The following is a 16,018-nucleotide window of genomic DNA, read 5'->3' as shown; positions in this document are numbered from 1 at the left end:
ATTTGTGTAAAACACTGTTGGTCGCTGTGTGTTTTCGTTATAGATCTGTGTTGATTCGACCGTCTTCCATCTTCTTCACTCTTAGATCTAAAAAGGTCACCTCTGAGTCACTGATCTCATATGTAAGTTTAAGATTAAGTGTGTTATTGTTTAGTATATTTATAAACTCTTTGAACTTATCCTTGGGACCATTCCACAGTATTAGCAGGTCGTCTATATATCTCATCCAGATCAAGACGTGTTGAGTGTAATTATCCATTGTTTCATGAAAAACACAAGTCTCCTCCCACCATCCCAGATATATATTTGCATAGGTGAGGGCACAAGCCACCCCCATAGCTGTGCCCCGCGCCTGCAAGTAATATCTGTCATCGAAAACAAAGAAGTTTTTTTGAAGGACAAATGTCAATAATTTCAATAGAAATTCCCCAAATTGGGTGTTTCCTTCTTGCTGAAGGAAATAATTAACCGAGGATATGCCCTCCTCATGTTGTATGCTCGTATATAGTGATTCTACATCACAAGTTACGAGGAGGGCTTTTTTATCCACCTGTATTTCATTCAGTTTACATAAGACATCTGTCGTATCTTTAGTATATGATGGGAGTGTAGTCACAAATTTTCTCAAATGGGTGTCCAGATATTTGCTGGCTTGTTCTGTCAGTCCATCAATCCCTAACACTATGGGACGACCTGGTGGTGTCCGTTCGTCCTTAAGGACCTTTGGGAGTAGATAGAATGTAGGGGTCTTGGGTTCCTTCACCTCCAAAAATTCGAATTCTGTTTTATTTATGATGCCTGTGTCATATGCTGTTGTTATCATCCGATCATATTGTTTTTTATATGTCTCCATAGGGTTCGATGGTAAACGCCTATAGCAGAGTGCATCGTTGAGTTGTTTTCTAGCCTCTTGAAGGTATAGATCTTCATCCCAAAGGACTATATTCCCTCCTTTGTCAGGAGGTTTGATCTGGATATTATCCCATGTCTCAATTTCATGAAGGGCTTTCCTTTCCTCTCTAGTCATGTTGTCATTCCCATGACATCCTGACTTCTTTGTTTTCCACAATGTATCCAGATCTTTGGATACCAACTCCATAAAGGTACCTACTTTAGGGCAGATATTTCCTTGTGGGATAAAGGTTCCCTTTCTCTTACATATGGGTCTAGTCATTGGTTTAGGACTCTCATCCTGATCCAAAAGTTCTTGCAGGATCTGGATGGCATCAGAATCCTCCACTGTCAATTCTAGATCACTCTGTATGCCATTCAAATCAGGGTCTTGATCAGTATTACATTTTTTAAGGGAGTAAAACTTCTTCAATAACAATTTCCTTCCAAACAAGTGGAGATCTTTTTCCCATTTAAATCTATCAAAATTCCTCTTAGGGGAGAAGGTTAGGCCTTTACTTAATACGGAAATATGTGACTCATTCAGAACGATATCTGAGAGATTTATAATTCTCAGCCTATCCTCCTCCATTATATTATCCCCTACTTTTTCCTCTGTGTTTTTTTCAGATAGCGGGGTGGACCTTTGTTGTTCCATCGTCCTTTGTTCCAGGTGTTTCTTGCCTCTCCTGATCTTCCTCCTATGTTGTCCCCTGATGTTCCTGGGCCTAAATCTAAAAAATCCCTATTAGAGTGTGAGGGTAAGTTTTCTTTCAATTGGAAAGATTGATTACTGTCCTCTGCCTCTGAGGAGTCTTGATCCGTAGACGTATAGCTTTGTTATGGTCTTCTTCTGGAATTTTGATATGAGGGACCTTTTTTCCAATTCCATTTAAATACCTGGTTTTGGGCATAATCCCGCCTATCTCTAGCAAATTAGCTTTTTTTTGCGTTCTATAATTTCAGTTTCTAATTTGCTCAGTTCTACCTTGTATTTCTCAAAAGTTTGCTGAAATTGAACTTCCTGCTCATAAGATTTTAATTTATCGGTCAGGGTTTCAATTTCTTTGCTATATCGTTCCAGAAGCAGGTTGTCATGCTTAACTAATGTCAACATTAGGTCATGTGAAAAAATTTTAAGGAAATCTTCCCATTCTGTTTTTAGATTTTCACTAACCAATTCATATGCTGGGAATAGTCTCGGTCGTAGGCCCCTAGGGGTTATTTTATGTTTAATGTAATTATCAAAAGTGGTCATTTCCCACCATGTCTTCATTTGTTTGGTCAGTAGATATTTTAAAGACTGAAGATCTTCATGCCAGTCGCAGCTACGTTTGGAGGAACTGTCACCCCTGTCGGAGAAGACCATGTCAATTTCACTATGCCACTACTCCCTTCTACTCAGTAATTCGGCTGTGAGACTGAAACTGGCCATATTCAAGTTTCCTCTTTTCCTCTTAAATTTCTTATACTCAAATGTATGGATGTTATAATAGTCGTGCTGACCCTGAATCTGAGGTTAGACCTCAGTAAACTATATTCACTAGGTAAGGGAAGAGTCGCACAGACACCTATTTAAGATTAATGTTTTTTGTGTGTAATGTATGTCCTTTCCCTTATATTCAATAGTATAGGTATATACCTTTTATCAATTGGGAGGTGCTCCAAGGAATAGCGTAAGTATAGAAACTCAAAGGAAGAAAGAAGATTCCCTGTAGTGGGCACACTCGGACTAGTATACTTTCTTAAAGTCAAATATCTATTATGATAGATGACCACAGATTCTAAAATATAACTTTTAATATGATCTCTAAACCATGAGCGAAATATAGTGCATGTGAATTAAATTGTGAATAATTGTGAAAAAATTAAATAAAGTGAATTAAAAAGCTTAGCCACTGTAATTATGTATTTCTTCACTGTCTCCAATGTTTTAAACAGTGTTTCAGTATTTGTAACAATATTAGTTGCCAGGTGTCTTGCAATGATACATTTGTATCTGGGAGTAAACAGCTCCTACATGTAATTTAATAGTACCACCACTATTATAATTTTAACTCCGTGTTTCCAGTGTGCACATCACTGACTAAAATACACTGTATTATTTTATTATTAATGGTGGGCCATGATATAAAGTGCCTACTATGAATATATATATATTAATAAATTTGCTGCTTGGGGGATTGATGTCCCTGTGCTAGATGACACAATGAAGGTGTTGAAAGATATCATTCTGAAAGGTTGGCCAGCAGAAATACATGCGTGCCCACTGTCTATCCATGATTATTGGATGTACCGCAGTGACCTTACAGTTGTCAATGGTATTATTTATAAAGGCAACAGGTTTGTCATACCTGTACGACTAAGAAAAACTATGCTGTGCAAGATACATGAAGGCCACTTAGGAGAAGAAAAATGTAAGCGGAGAGCGCTTGAAGTTATGTATTGGCCAAGAATGAACCAAGACATAGCACAGACTACAGCTACATGTGAATTATGTCTTACGTATAGACCGAAACAACAAGTCGAACCACTGAGTCCTCACACAGTGCCAGAGAGACCGTACCAGAAAGTTGGCGTAGATTTGTTTGATTGTAATGGGAAAACATACATTGTCGTGACTGATTATTACTCTAACTACCCTGAGGTGAAGACACTACATACAACTACTAGTAAAGCCATATTCAATTGCATGAAGTCAATCTTTGCAAGGCATGGTGTTCCTATGGAAGTGTTCACTGACAATGGTCCTCAGTTTTCCAGTGCTGAATTTAGACAATTTGCTGTTGAGTGGGAATTTGTCCATACTACGTCAAGTCCTCACTATCCACGCTCAAATGGGTTGGTGGAAAGTTCAGTAAAAACTGTAAAGAGTCTCATGAAAAAAGCTCAAGAAGGTAAAGAAGATTTCTACAAAAGTCTTTTAATCTACCGCAGTACACCTTTATAGAATGGACTTTCTCCTGCACAAATGCTGATGGGAAGGAGGATTAGAGCAAATCTCCCGATACATGATGAACTGCTTAATACACATAACTCAGCGTTGGTCAGACTGAGTAAGGAACGTCAACAGGCGAAACAGAAACTGTTCCATGACAGGCGAGCAAAAAGTTTATCTGATCTAAAATTGGGTGACCAAGTCCGTCTCAGAGATCACGAGAAAGGTATTTGGGTGCAGAAAGGTAATGTGCAAGCACAAGTAGCTCCAAGATCTTATACTATACATACAGAGCGTGGAACGGAAGTAAGAAGAAATCGGGTGGATTTAAGATCTCAACCTAACCATAATGAAGACAACATGACTGAAGAATACCCTTCATCTGACATGTATGATGATCCTCATAATAGTGAACAAACCACGATTCTAGAAAGGTCCAACATGGTAGATGAAACACAGACTGTGTATGAAAGACCCAAAAGGGAAATACACAGAATTGAGAGACTCATTGAAACGTTTTAGATGATGTTCTTAATATGACGTTGTTAATTGTTGCATTGAAGCTTACAGGGCTTATCTTTAAAGAAAAGAGGATGTGATGTTAGTGTATTAGAATGCTTATATTTGTAGACACTCCCTTACTACTGTTGCCTTATAGGTAATTGTCTGCACTTCGTCTAATATTAGGGCAATAGATGTTGTCTGAATCAAAATATAATTCATTATAAATAGGCGATGTTACCATAGTGGACAGTATAGTGGATATATATAGTAAGGAATAGATATGAAATAAGTTTGAATGTATGAGGTAATGTTTAGCTGATTTAAGAAATTAGGTTTGTGTATGTGTTTATATAGATATACTGTATATTTGTGTTTTACTGCAAGATGGTAAAAAATAGTGTAGGGAACAGGTTTATTCTGCTCTAGTCATAAATAAGGCCAGAGAGGTTACAGTAAGATCAAGAGTCATTGTAGAGAAAAGGTATTAGGCCATAAATGATAATAGGTATGTGACAGAGCTCTGTTGGTCATTGGAATTCACAGGTGTGCTTACAGTAGATCAGAATCTACTGGTTTGTCTATTGTCCAGTGAAGGTTAAAAGCTAGGGAGCATAAATTAACTACTATGAAAAGAGATCACATCCATTGATAAAACATTGTGTAACCGACCCCAGGAAAACTTGTCAATACAACAGAACTTTGGATGAAAAGACATTCCAGATTTTACAATACTATACTTGCTTAAGGCAGTGTGGACACCACACTTTTATGACACCATGCCTCCGTGAACAGGACACGACAGCCCAGTTCAATGTTTGTTTTATTACACCTTGGAATCTGACAAACCTATAATTACCTATTCCATTGGAAACTATGAGAATATGATAGTTTGAATTGGTAAAATATGAGATAAAAGGACCAGACTTGTAGTTAGGAGTTAGAAGGAAGAGGGAGAGGGAGAAGAAGAAGGAGAAGGAAGGAAGTCAGTCAGGAGGAGAAGTCATGGAGAACATGCAGAAGGAATGATTCTTGGGATGGCAATCTTTAACTTGCAAGTATAAATATGATAGTAATTGAAACTGTTTGTGAAACTTATGTCATGTTGTTTTATGTTATGTAACGAAGGAAACATAGCATAGCTTAATATAATTATAATTAGTATATATATCACTACTGTGTATATCTTATTCTGTACGATTTGATCTGCCTGTAAATAAAGAATCATATAAAAAGAGCGGTAATATTCAAGCTTGAACTCTCTTTAAGGAATCTTAACTTCATAATTTCATAAGTCATATATATATAAGGACTGCATATATTTATCAGCCAATTAATTTGTAAGCCTGACATAATATATTTGCAGATATATATGATAACGCACATTAATTTAAATATATCCATATATTAATAACCATATATGTTATATTAAATATTAATATTCATAAATATGATTCCATAAAGCAATATTGGCGACCACGAATTGGACTTGTTATTACTGAATCTGATTATCTGATTTATAATATTTATGAGGAGTAGCAAATGCTATAAGCTGGCTACCAAATCTGCAGAATCACGGTGGGGATGTATCTATGAAAATTTATTACCATTGTGTAATGTCAATTTTGTATTCTGTATAACCTAGGATAAATGTGTTAGTGCAATATACGTTATTTTAACTAACATAATATCTATTAGGAAGCAGCACCAATGGCTATAAGCCTGCTGGCAAAGTACAAGATCACAGTGGAATAGGTTACAAATGAGAATAAAGAATTTAAAGGCCTAGAATAGAAAATGTGCACAGTGGAAATTAGTATTTCCAAATAAATGTATAAATGTACCAGGTATTAGAGTTTAACCTTAAGACACCGGTCAATCTTAAGGAGAGGATACCTTCAGTACTAAAAACAAAGAATATATAAATTTAGCATTGTAATGTTAAATATGCAAAAAGTTGCAGCAGCATTAGGAAAAATGCGCAGAACTGCGGCTTTAGAAGCCAAACAGAAATGTAAAGAAGGATCAGGTTCACGTCTTCGTAAGGCGTGCCTGACCATTAATGCAAAAATGCATTCATTATTTAAGTCCCTTAAACAGAAAAATAAACAGAAAAAGTTTGGGGCAGAAGCAAAAAGCCTGGCAGATTGTAAGCAAACTGTCATGACCTCTCAGGAGGAGATAAAAGAAAGTACAAGGGAGAATATTGTAGATGTAGGTGAGACTCAGGACAGCATTGTCCATGTGCAGCACACAGAGTCTGCTATGGTCACACAGACCACCAGCAGAACAGCCTCTTTGGTAAATGAAGAAAGTAGCAATGTGCCGGATGTGTCTATCATCAGACAGCACATTAATGTAAAGGAGGTAGCAGCAATAGGAGATGTCCCCTATACTGTTTCTAGTAAGGGGGAAGATCATTGGGGGTAATTCCAAGTTGATCGCAGCAGGTAATTTTTTAGCAGTTGGGCAAAACCATGTGCACTGCAGGGGAGGCAGATTTAACATGTGCAGAGAGAGTTAGATTTGGGTGTGGTGTGTTCAATCTGCAATCTAATTTGCAGTGTAACAATAAAGCAGCCAGTATTTACCCTGCACAGAAACACTATAACCCACCCAAATCTAACTCTTTCTGCAAATGTTATATCTGCCCCCCCTGCAGTGCACATGGTTTTGCCCAACTGCTAAAAAATTTCCTGCTGCGATCAACTTGGAATTACCCCCATTGTAACTCAGATTATGAGTATTCTGCTGAATACACTCTCAGAGTTCCCAATGTAAATGAAGAATTTGTTATGCCCTTAGGCAAAGGTGAATTGTCAGCAGATTTAAACACTGATAGCTGCAGTACAGTGCACACAGGGGTGAAGAAGTTCCCCATGGTGAAAACTCCCATGGCAACCAGAGTTGCAAACCTGGAAATGTATTCACCTGGAAACTAGCGCCGGAAATTTTTCGGGTTTTGTGTTTTGGTTTTGGGTTCGGTTCCGCGGCCGTGTTTTGGGTTCGACCGCGTTTTGGCAAAACCTCACCGAATTTTTTTTGTCGGATTCGGGTGTGTTTTGGATTCGGGTGTTTTTTTAAAAAAACCCTAAAAAACAGCTTAAATCATAGAATTTGGGGGTAATTTTGATCCCAAAGTATTATTAACCTCAAAAAACATAATTTACACTCATTTTCAGCCTATTCTGAACACATCACACCTCACAATATTATTTTTAGTCCTAAAATTTGCACCGAGGTCGCTGTGTGAGTAAGATAAGCGACCCTAGTGGCCGACACAAACACCGGGCACATCTAGGAGTGGCACTGCAGTGTCACGCAGGATGTCCCTTCCAAAAAACCCTCCCCAAACAGCACATGACGCAAAGAAAAAAAAGAGGCGCAATGAGGTAGCTGTGTGAGTAAGATTAGCGACCCTAGTGGCCGACACAAACACCGGGCCCATCTAGGAGTGGCACTGCAGTGTCACGCAGGATGTCCCTTCCAAAAAACCCTCCCCAATCAGCAAAGAAAAAGAAAAGAAAAAAGAGGTGCAAGATGGAATTATCCTTGGGCCCTCCCACCCACCCTTATGTTGTATAAACAAAACAGGACATGCACACTTTAACCAACCCATCATTTCAGTGACAGGGTCTGCCACATGACTGTGACTGATATGACGGGTTGGTTTGGACCCCCCCCAAAAAAGAAGCAATTAATCTCTCCTTGCACAAACTGGCTCTACAGAGGCAAGATGTCCACCTCATCTTCACCCTCCGATATATCACCGTGTACATCCCCCTCCTCACAGATTATCAATTCGTCCCCACTGGAATCCACCATCTCAGCTCCCTGTGTACTTTGTGGAGGCAATTGCTGCTGGTCAATGTCTTCGCGGAGGAATTGATTATAATTCATTTTAATGAACATCATCTTCTCCACATTTTCTGGATGTAACCTCGTACGCCGATTGCTGACAAGGTGAGCGGCGGCACTAAACACTCTTTCGGAGTACACACTTGTGGGAGGGCAACTTAGGTAGAATAAAGCCAGTTTGTGCAAGGGCCTCCAAATTGCCTCTTTTTCCTGCCAGTATAAGTACGGACTGTGTGACGTGCCTACTTGGATGCGGTCACTCATATAATCCTCCACCATTCTATCAATGTTGAGAGAATCATATGCAGTGACAGTAGACGACATGTCCGTAATCGTTGTCAGGTCCTTCAGTCCGGACCAGATGTCAGCATCAGCAGTCGCTCCAGACTGCCCTGCATCACCGCCAGTGGGTGGGCTCGGAATTCTGAGCCTTTTCCTCGCACCCCCAGTTGCGGGAGAATGTGAAGGAGGAGATGTTGACAGGTCGCGTTCCGCTTGACTTGACAATTTTGTCACCAGCAGGTCTTTCAACCCCAGCAGACCTGTGTCTGCCGGAAAGAGAGATCCAAGGTAGGCTTTAAATCTAGGATCGAGCACGGTGGCCAAAATGTAGTGCTCTGATTTCAACAGATTGACCACCCGTGAATCCTTGTTAAGCGAATTAAGGGCTGCATCCACAAGTCCCACATGCCTAGCGGAATCGCTCCGTGTTAGCTCCTTCTTCAATGCCTCCAGCTTCTTCTGCAAAAGCCTGATGAGGGGAATGACCTGACTCAGGCTGGCAGTGTCTGAACTGACTTCACGTGTGGCAAGTTCAAAGGGCATCAGAACCTTGCACAACGTTGAAATCATTCTCCACTGCACTTGAGACAGGTGCATTCCACCTACTATATCGTGCTCAATTGTATAGGCTTGAATGGCCTTTTGCTGCTCCTCCAACCTCTGAAGCATATAGAGGGTTGAATTCCACCTCGTTACCACTTCTTGCTTCAGATGATGGCAGGGCAGGTTCAGTAGTTTTTGGTGGTGCTCCAGTTTTCTGTACGTGGTGCCTGTACGCCGAAAGTGTCCCGCAATTCTTCTGGCCACCGACAGCATCTCTTGCACGCCCCTGTCGTTTTTTAAAAAATTCTGCACCACCAAATTCAAGGTATGTGCAAAACATGGGACGTGCTGGAATTGGCCCAGATTTAATGCACACACAATATTGCTGGCGTTGTCCGATGCCACAAATCCACAGGAGAGTCCAATTGGGGTAAGCCATTCCGCGATGATCTTCCTCAGTTGCCGTAAGAGGTTTTCAGCTGTGTGCGTATTCTGGAAAGCGGTGATACAAAGCGTAGCCTGCCTAGGAAAGAGTTGGCGTTTGCGAGATGCTGCTACTGGTGCCGCCGCTGCTGTTCTTGCGGCGGGAGTCCATACATCTACCCAGTGGGCTGTCACAGTCATATAGTCCTGACCCTGCCCTGCTCCACTTGTCCACATGTCCGTGGTTAAGTGGACATTGGGTACAGCTGCATTTTTTAGGACACTGGTGACTCTTTTTCTGAGGTCTGTGTACATTTTCGGTATCGCCTGCCTAGAGAAATGGAACCTAGATGGTATTTGGTACCGGGGACACAGTACCTCCAACAAGTCTCTAGTTGGCTCTGCAGTAATGATGGATACCGGAACCACGTTTCTCACCACCCAGGATGCCAAGGCCTCAGTTATCCGCTTTGCAGTAGGATGACTGCTGTGATATTTCATCTTCCTCGCAAAGGACTGTTGAACAGTCAATTGCTTACTGGAAGTAGTACAAGTGGGCTTACGACTTCCCCTCTGGGATGACCATCGACTCCCAGCGGCAACAACAGCAGCGCCAGCAGCAGTAGGCGTTACACGCAAGGATGCATCGGAGGAATCCCAGGCAGGAGAGGACTCGTCAGACTTGCCAGTGACATGGCCTGCAGGACTATTGGCATTCCTGGGGAAGGAGGAAATTGACACTGAGGGAGTTGGTGGGGTGGTTTGCGAGAGCTTGGTTACAAGAGGAAGGGATTTACTGGTCAGTGGACTGCTTCCGCTGTCACCCAAAGTTTTTGAACTTGTCACTGACTTATTATGAATGCGCTGCAGGTGACGTATAAGGGAGGATGTTCCGAGGTGGTTAACGTCCTTACCCCTACTTATTACAGCTTGACAAAGGGAACACACGGCTTGACACCTGTTGTCCGCATTTCTGGTGAAATACCTCCACACCGAAGAGCTGATTTTTTTGGTATTTTCACCTGGCATGTCAACGGCCATATTCCTCCCACGGACAACAGGTGTCTCCCCGGGTGCCTGACTTAAACAAACCACCTCACCATCAGAATCCTCCTGGTCAATTTCCTCCCCAGCGCCAGCAACACCCATATCCTCCTCATCCTGGTGTACTTCAACACTGACATCTTCAATCTGACTATCAGGAACTGGACTGCGGGTGCTCCTTCCAGCACTTGCAGGGGGCATGCAAATAGTGGAAGGCGCATGCTCTTCACGTCCAGTGTTGGGAAGGTCAGGCATCGCAAACGACACAATTGGACTCTCCTTGTGGATTTGGGATTTCAAAGAACGCACAGTTCTTTGCGGTGCTTTTGCCAGCTTGAGTCTTTTCAGTTTTCTAGCGAGAGGCTGAGTGCTTCCATCCTCATGTGAAGCTGAACCACTAGCCATGAACATAGGCCAGGGCCTCAGCCGTTCCTTGCCACTCCGTGTGGTAAATGGCATATTGGCAAGTTTACGCTTCTCCTCCGACAATTTTATTTTAGGTTTTGGAGTCCTTTTTTTTCTGATATTTGGTGTTTTGGATTTGACATGCTCTGTACTATGACATTGGGCATCGGCCTTGGCAGACGACGTTGCTGGCATTTCATCGTCTCGGCCATGACTAGTGGCAGCAGCTTCAGCACGAGGTGGAAGTGGATCTTGATCTTTCCCTAATTTTGGAACCTCAACTTTTTTGTTCTCCATATTTTATAGGCAGAACTAAAAGGCACCTCAGGTAAACAATGGAGATGGATGGATTGGATACTAGTATACAATTATGGACGGACTGCCACGGTTAGGTGGTATAAAAAAACCACGGTTAGGTGGTATATATTATAATAATAATACAATTATGGATGGACGGACTGCCTGCCGACTGCCGACACAGAGGTAGCCACAGCCGTGAACTACCGCACTGTACACTGGTTGATAAAGAGATAGTAGTATACTCGTAACAACTAGTATGACACTATGACGACGGTATAAAGAATGAAAAAAAAACCACGGTTAGGTGGTATATATTATAATAATAATACAATTATGGATGGACGGACTGCCTGCCGACTGCCGACACAGAGGTAGCCACAGCCGTGAACTACCGCACTGTACACTGGTTGATAAAGAGATAGTAGTATACTCGTAACAACTAGTATGACACTATGACGACGGTATAAAGAATGAAAAAAAAACCACGGTTAGGTGGTATATATTATAATAATAATACAATTATGGATGGACGGACTGCCTGCCGACTGCCGACACAGAGGTAGCCACAGCCGTGAACTACCGCACTGTACACTGGTTGATAAAGAGATAGTAGTATACTCGTAACAACTAGTATGACACTATGACGACGGTATAAAGAATGAAAAAAAAACCACGGTTAGGTGGTATATATTATAATAATAATACAATTATGGATGGACGGACTGCCTGCCGACTGCCGACACAGAGGTAGCCACAGCCGTGAACTACCGCACTGTACACTGGTTGATAAAGAGATAGTAGTATACTCGTAACAACTAGTATGACACTATGACGACGGTATAAAGAATGAAAAAAAAACCACGGTTAGGTGGTATATATTATAATAATAATACAATTATGGATGGACGGACTGCCTGCTGACTGCCGACACAGAGGTAGCCACAGCCGTGAACTACCGCACTGTACACTGGTTGATAAAGAGATAGTAGTATACTCGTAACAACTAGTATGACACTATGACGACGGTATAAAGAATGAAAAAAAAACCACGGTTAGGTGGTATATATTATAATAATAATACAATTATGGATGGACGGACTGCCTGCCGACTGCCGACACAGAGGTAGCCACAGCCGTGAACTACCGCACTGTACACTGGTTGATAAAGAGATAGTAGTATACTCGTAACAACTAGTATGACACTATGACGACGGTATAAAGAATGAAAAAAAAACCACGGTTAGGTGGTATATATTATAATAATAATACAATTATGGATGGACGGACTGCCTGCCGACTGCCGACACAGAGGTAGCCACAGCCGTGAACTACCGCACTGTACACTGGTTGATAAAGAGATAGTAGTATACTCGTAACAACTAGTATGACACTATGACGGTATAAAGAATGAAAAAAAAACCACGGTTAGGTGGTATATATTATAATAATAATACAATTATGGATGGACGGACTGCCTGCCGACTGCCGACACAGAGGTAGCCACAGCCGTGAACTACCGCACTGTACACTGGTTGATAAAGAGATAGTAGTATACTCGTAACAATTAGGATGACACTATGACGGTATAAAGAATGAAAAAAAAACCACGGTTAGGTGGTAGGTATATAATAATAAATAATACAATTCTGGTCGGACGGACTGCCTGCCGTGTGCCGACACAGAGGTAGCCACAGCCGTGAACTACCGCACTGTACACTGGTTGATAAAGAGATAGTAGTATACTCGTAACAATTAGGATGACACTATGACGGTATAAAGAATGAAAAAAAAAACCACGGTTAGGTGGTAGGTATATAATAATAAATAATACAATTCTGGTCGGACGGACTGCCTGCCGTGTGCCGACACAGAGGTAGCCACAGCCGTGAACTACCGCACTGTACACTGGTTGATAAAGAGATAGTAGTATACTCGTAACAATTAGGATGACACTATGACGGTATAAAGAATGAAAAAAAAACCACGGTTAGGTGGTAGGTATATAATAATAAATAATACAATTCTGGTCGGACGGACTGCCTGCCGTGTGCCGACACAGAGGTAGCCACAGCCGTGAACTACCGCACTGTACACTGGTTGATAAAGAGATAGTAGTATACTCGTAACAATTAGGATGACACTATGACGGTATAAAGAATGAAAAAAAAACCACGGTTAGGTGGTAGGTATATAATAATAAATAATACAATTCTGGTCGGACGGACTGCCTGCCGTGTGCCGACACAGAGGTAGCCACAGCCGTGAACTACCGCACTGTACACTGGTTGATAAAGAGATAGTAGTATACTCGTAACAATTAGGATGACACTATGACGGTATAAAGAATGAAAAAAAAACCACGGTTAGGTGGTAGGTATATAATAATAAATAATACAATTCTGGTCGGACGGACTGCCTGCCGTGTGCCGACACAGAGGTAGCCACAGCCGTGAACTACCGCACTGTACTGTGTCTGCTGCTAATATAGACTGGTTGATATTTAAAGAGATATTAGTAGTATACAACAATACTATACTGGTGGTCAGGCACTGGTCACCACTCCTGCAGCAAAAGTGTGCACTGTTAATTAATATAATTGTACTCCTGGCTCCTGCTAACAACCTGCAGTGCTCCCCAGTCTCCCCCACAATTAATTATAAGCTTTTAATTTATACATTGATGACTGTGCAGCACACTGGGCTGAGCTGAGTGCACACAGACTGAGTCACACTGTGTGACTGACTGTGCTGTGTATCGTTTTTTTTTTCAGGCAGAGAACGGATATAGCAGAGAGAAGTGAACGGATATATTATATTAAATAAAAGTTAACTAGCTGCTGCACTGGTCACTGACTGTGGTAAACTAACTCTGTCTGCGACTCTGCACAATCTCTCTCTATCTAATCTATCTATCTCTATTCTAATGGAGAGGACGCCAGACACGTCCTCTCCCTATCAATCTCAATGCACGAGTGAAAATGGCGGCGACGCGCGGCTCCTTATATAGAATCCGAGTCTCGCGATAGAATCCGAGCCTCGCGAGAATCCGACAGCGTCATGATGACGTTCGGGCGCGCTCGGGTTAACCGAGCAAGGCGGGAAGATCCGAGTCGCTCGGACCCGTGGAAAAAAAAGTGAAGTTCGTGCGGGTTCGGATTCAAAGAAACCGAACCCGCTCATCTCTACTGGAAACATGTTTAAAGGGAAAATCCATGAAATTAATTCAGGAATGCATGTTTACAAACAAAGTTCCCAAACTTTTGTAACCCCCACACAACACTCAGAGAAATCTAGTGATGGTGCAAATGTTTGCATGCTCTCAGAGAGACCACATGCAGAGTGTCATTCTGCAAACCACACACCAATTAACAATGACAAAAAGGATCACCAGGATGAAAGTGTTTTTATGCCCTGGTGCCATAACCATTTTATTACAGGTGTGGAAAGACAGAAAGACCTGGGACCTGCAATACATATTTGGCAAAGTCTAACAAGTTTCTCTCCCCACAAGAATATTTTTCAGGAAATACAAGATGCTTCAAGACCAAGAAGCCATGCCAAGCAGCAAACGCTATGGTTGGAGACAGTCTGGGCCCAGGCTACGTCACAAGGGAGTATGGTCACAAGTGAATACGGTAGTATGATTCCTTTACTTGTTAGATCCAATGTAGCCATTGTTTGCTTTGATGTTCAAACAGCCACAGTTTCCAAATTAAACCAGCATCATATCTGCAGCGACAATTGTGCTGTCATTGACACACAATGTGACAGGAAAGATTGGCACAGGCCAGAAACAATTGTTTGTTTGTTTGTTCTTCAATCTTTAAAGACACATTTGTAAATTCTGTACCTGATAACATGCAGCAGATAGGACAGAATGCATAGCAAGCTATGTTAAATCACTGTATAAATATCTGTGATATTCATTGTATGTATTTTTGTTTGATTCATAGTAATCCTGGCAACCTGTATACAGAATGGTGCAAGACTCCAAAAAGACTCCAATTTACAAGGGAAAAGGTCTTAATTAACCCTTTCATCGCTGCTATCCAGCAAAATCTACATAGCATCCCTAAAGACTGATATATGGACAAATCCTCAAGGAGTTTTCCAGTTTCACAAGAAAGGGGAAGGTTTTCATTAACCCTTTCATCACAAGTAATCATTACTTGTCTTTTAAACTACATGTACACCCCCACAACAGTGTACAGCACATCTCATCACTGTGATTATACAGAACTGTCTCATCCCTTCATATACCTTAATCAAATATATGTAAACATTTGTCTGATATATATATATATATATATATATATATATGTAATTGTATTATATACCTTGTAAATATTTTATGTTTTTTTAATATTACACAGTAGATACTACTTATGCTTCCTTCGTAAAAGCTTCAAAAGTAATTAAATATCTAATACAGGATGGTATACCACGTTTTAACAAATTGGGACAAGATTATTAAGTGGGATGAATAATTCTCTTAATAAAGACTGTAACAAGTCAAAGGGAATTATTTGTAGCGTAACAGGGTCAACTGTATATGCACATGGCTGCATATAAAATAATATTGGATGGAATTAGATATATTTAAAGCCATTCCTAAATGATATTTAATATCTGTTTGAAGCAAAATTATATTCATTTATTGTATTGATAGGATGTTACTATATACACATCAAAAGCATTTTAAATAATTATTAGTCAAAATATAGGTAGGATAGAAAACGCCTTTATATGGGTTAAACTGGTATAAGTTTATTTAAGATTGAGATGTATAAATAGGTTCAAGGTAGAATAAGGAGACTTAAGACTGCATGGTAAT

Source organism: Pseudophryne corroboree, chromosome 1 (assembly GCF_028390025.1).
Source record: "Pseudophryne corroboree isolate aPseCor3 chromosome 1, aPseCor3.hap2, whole genome shotgun sequence".
In the NCBI taxonomy this organism is placed as follows: Eukaryota; Metazoa; Chordata; class Amphibia; order Anura; family Myobatrachidae; genus Pseudophryne; species Pseudophryne corroboree.
The sequence above is the reverse complement of the archived record's forward strand: the minus strand, read 5'-3'. Positions refer to the sequence as shown.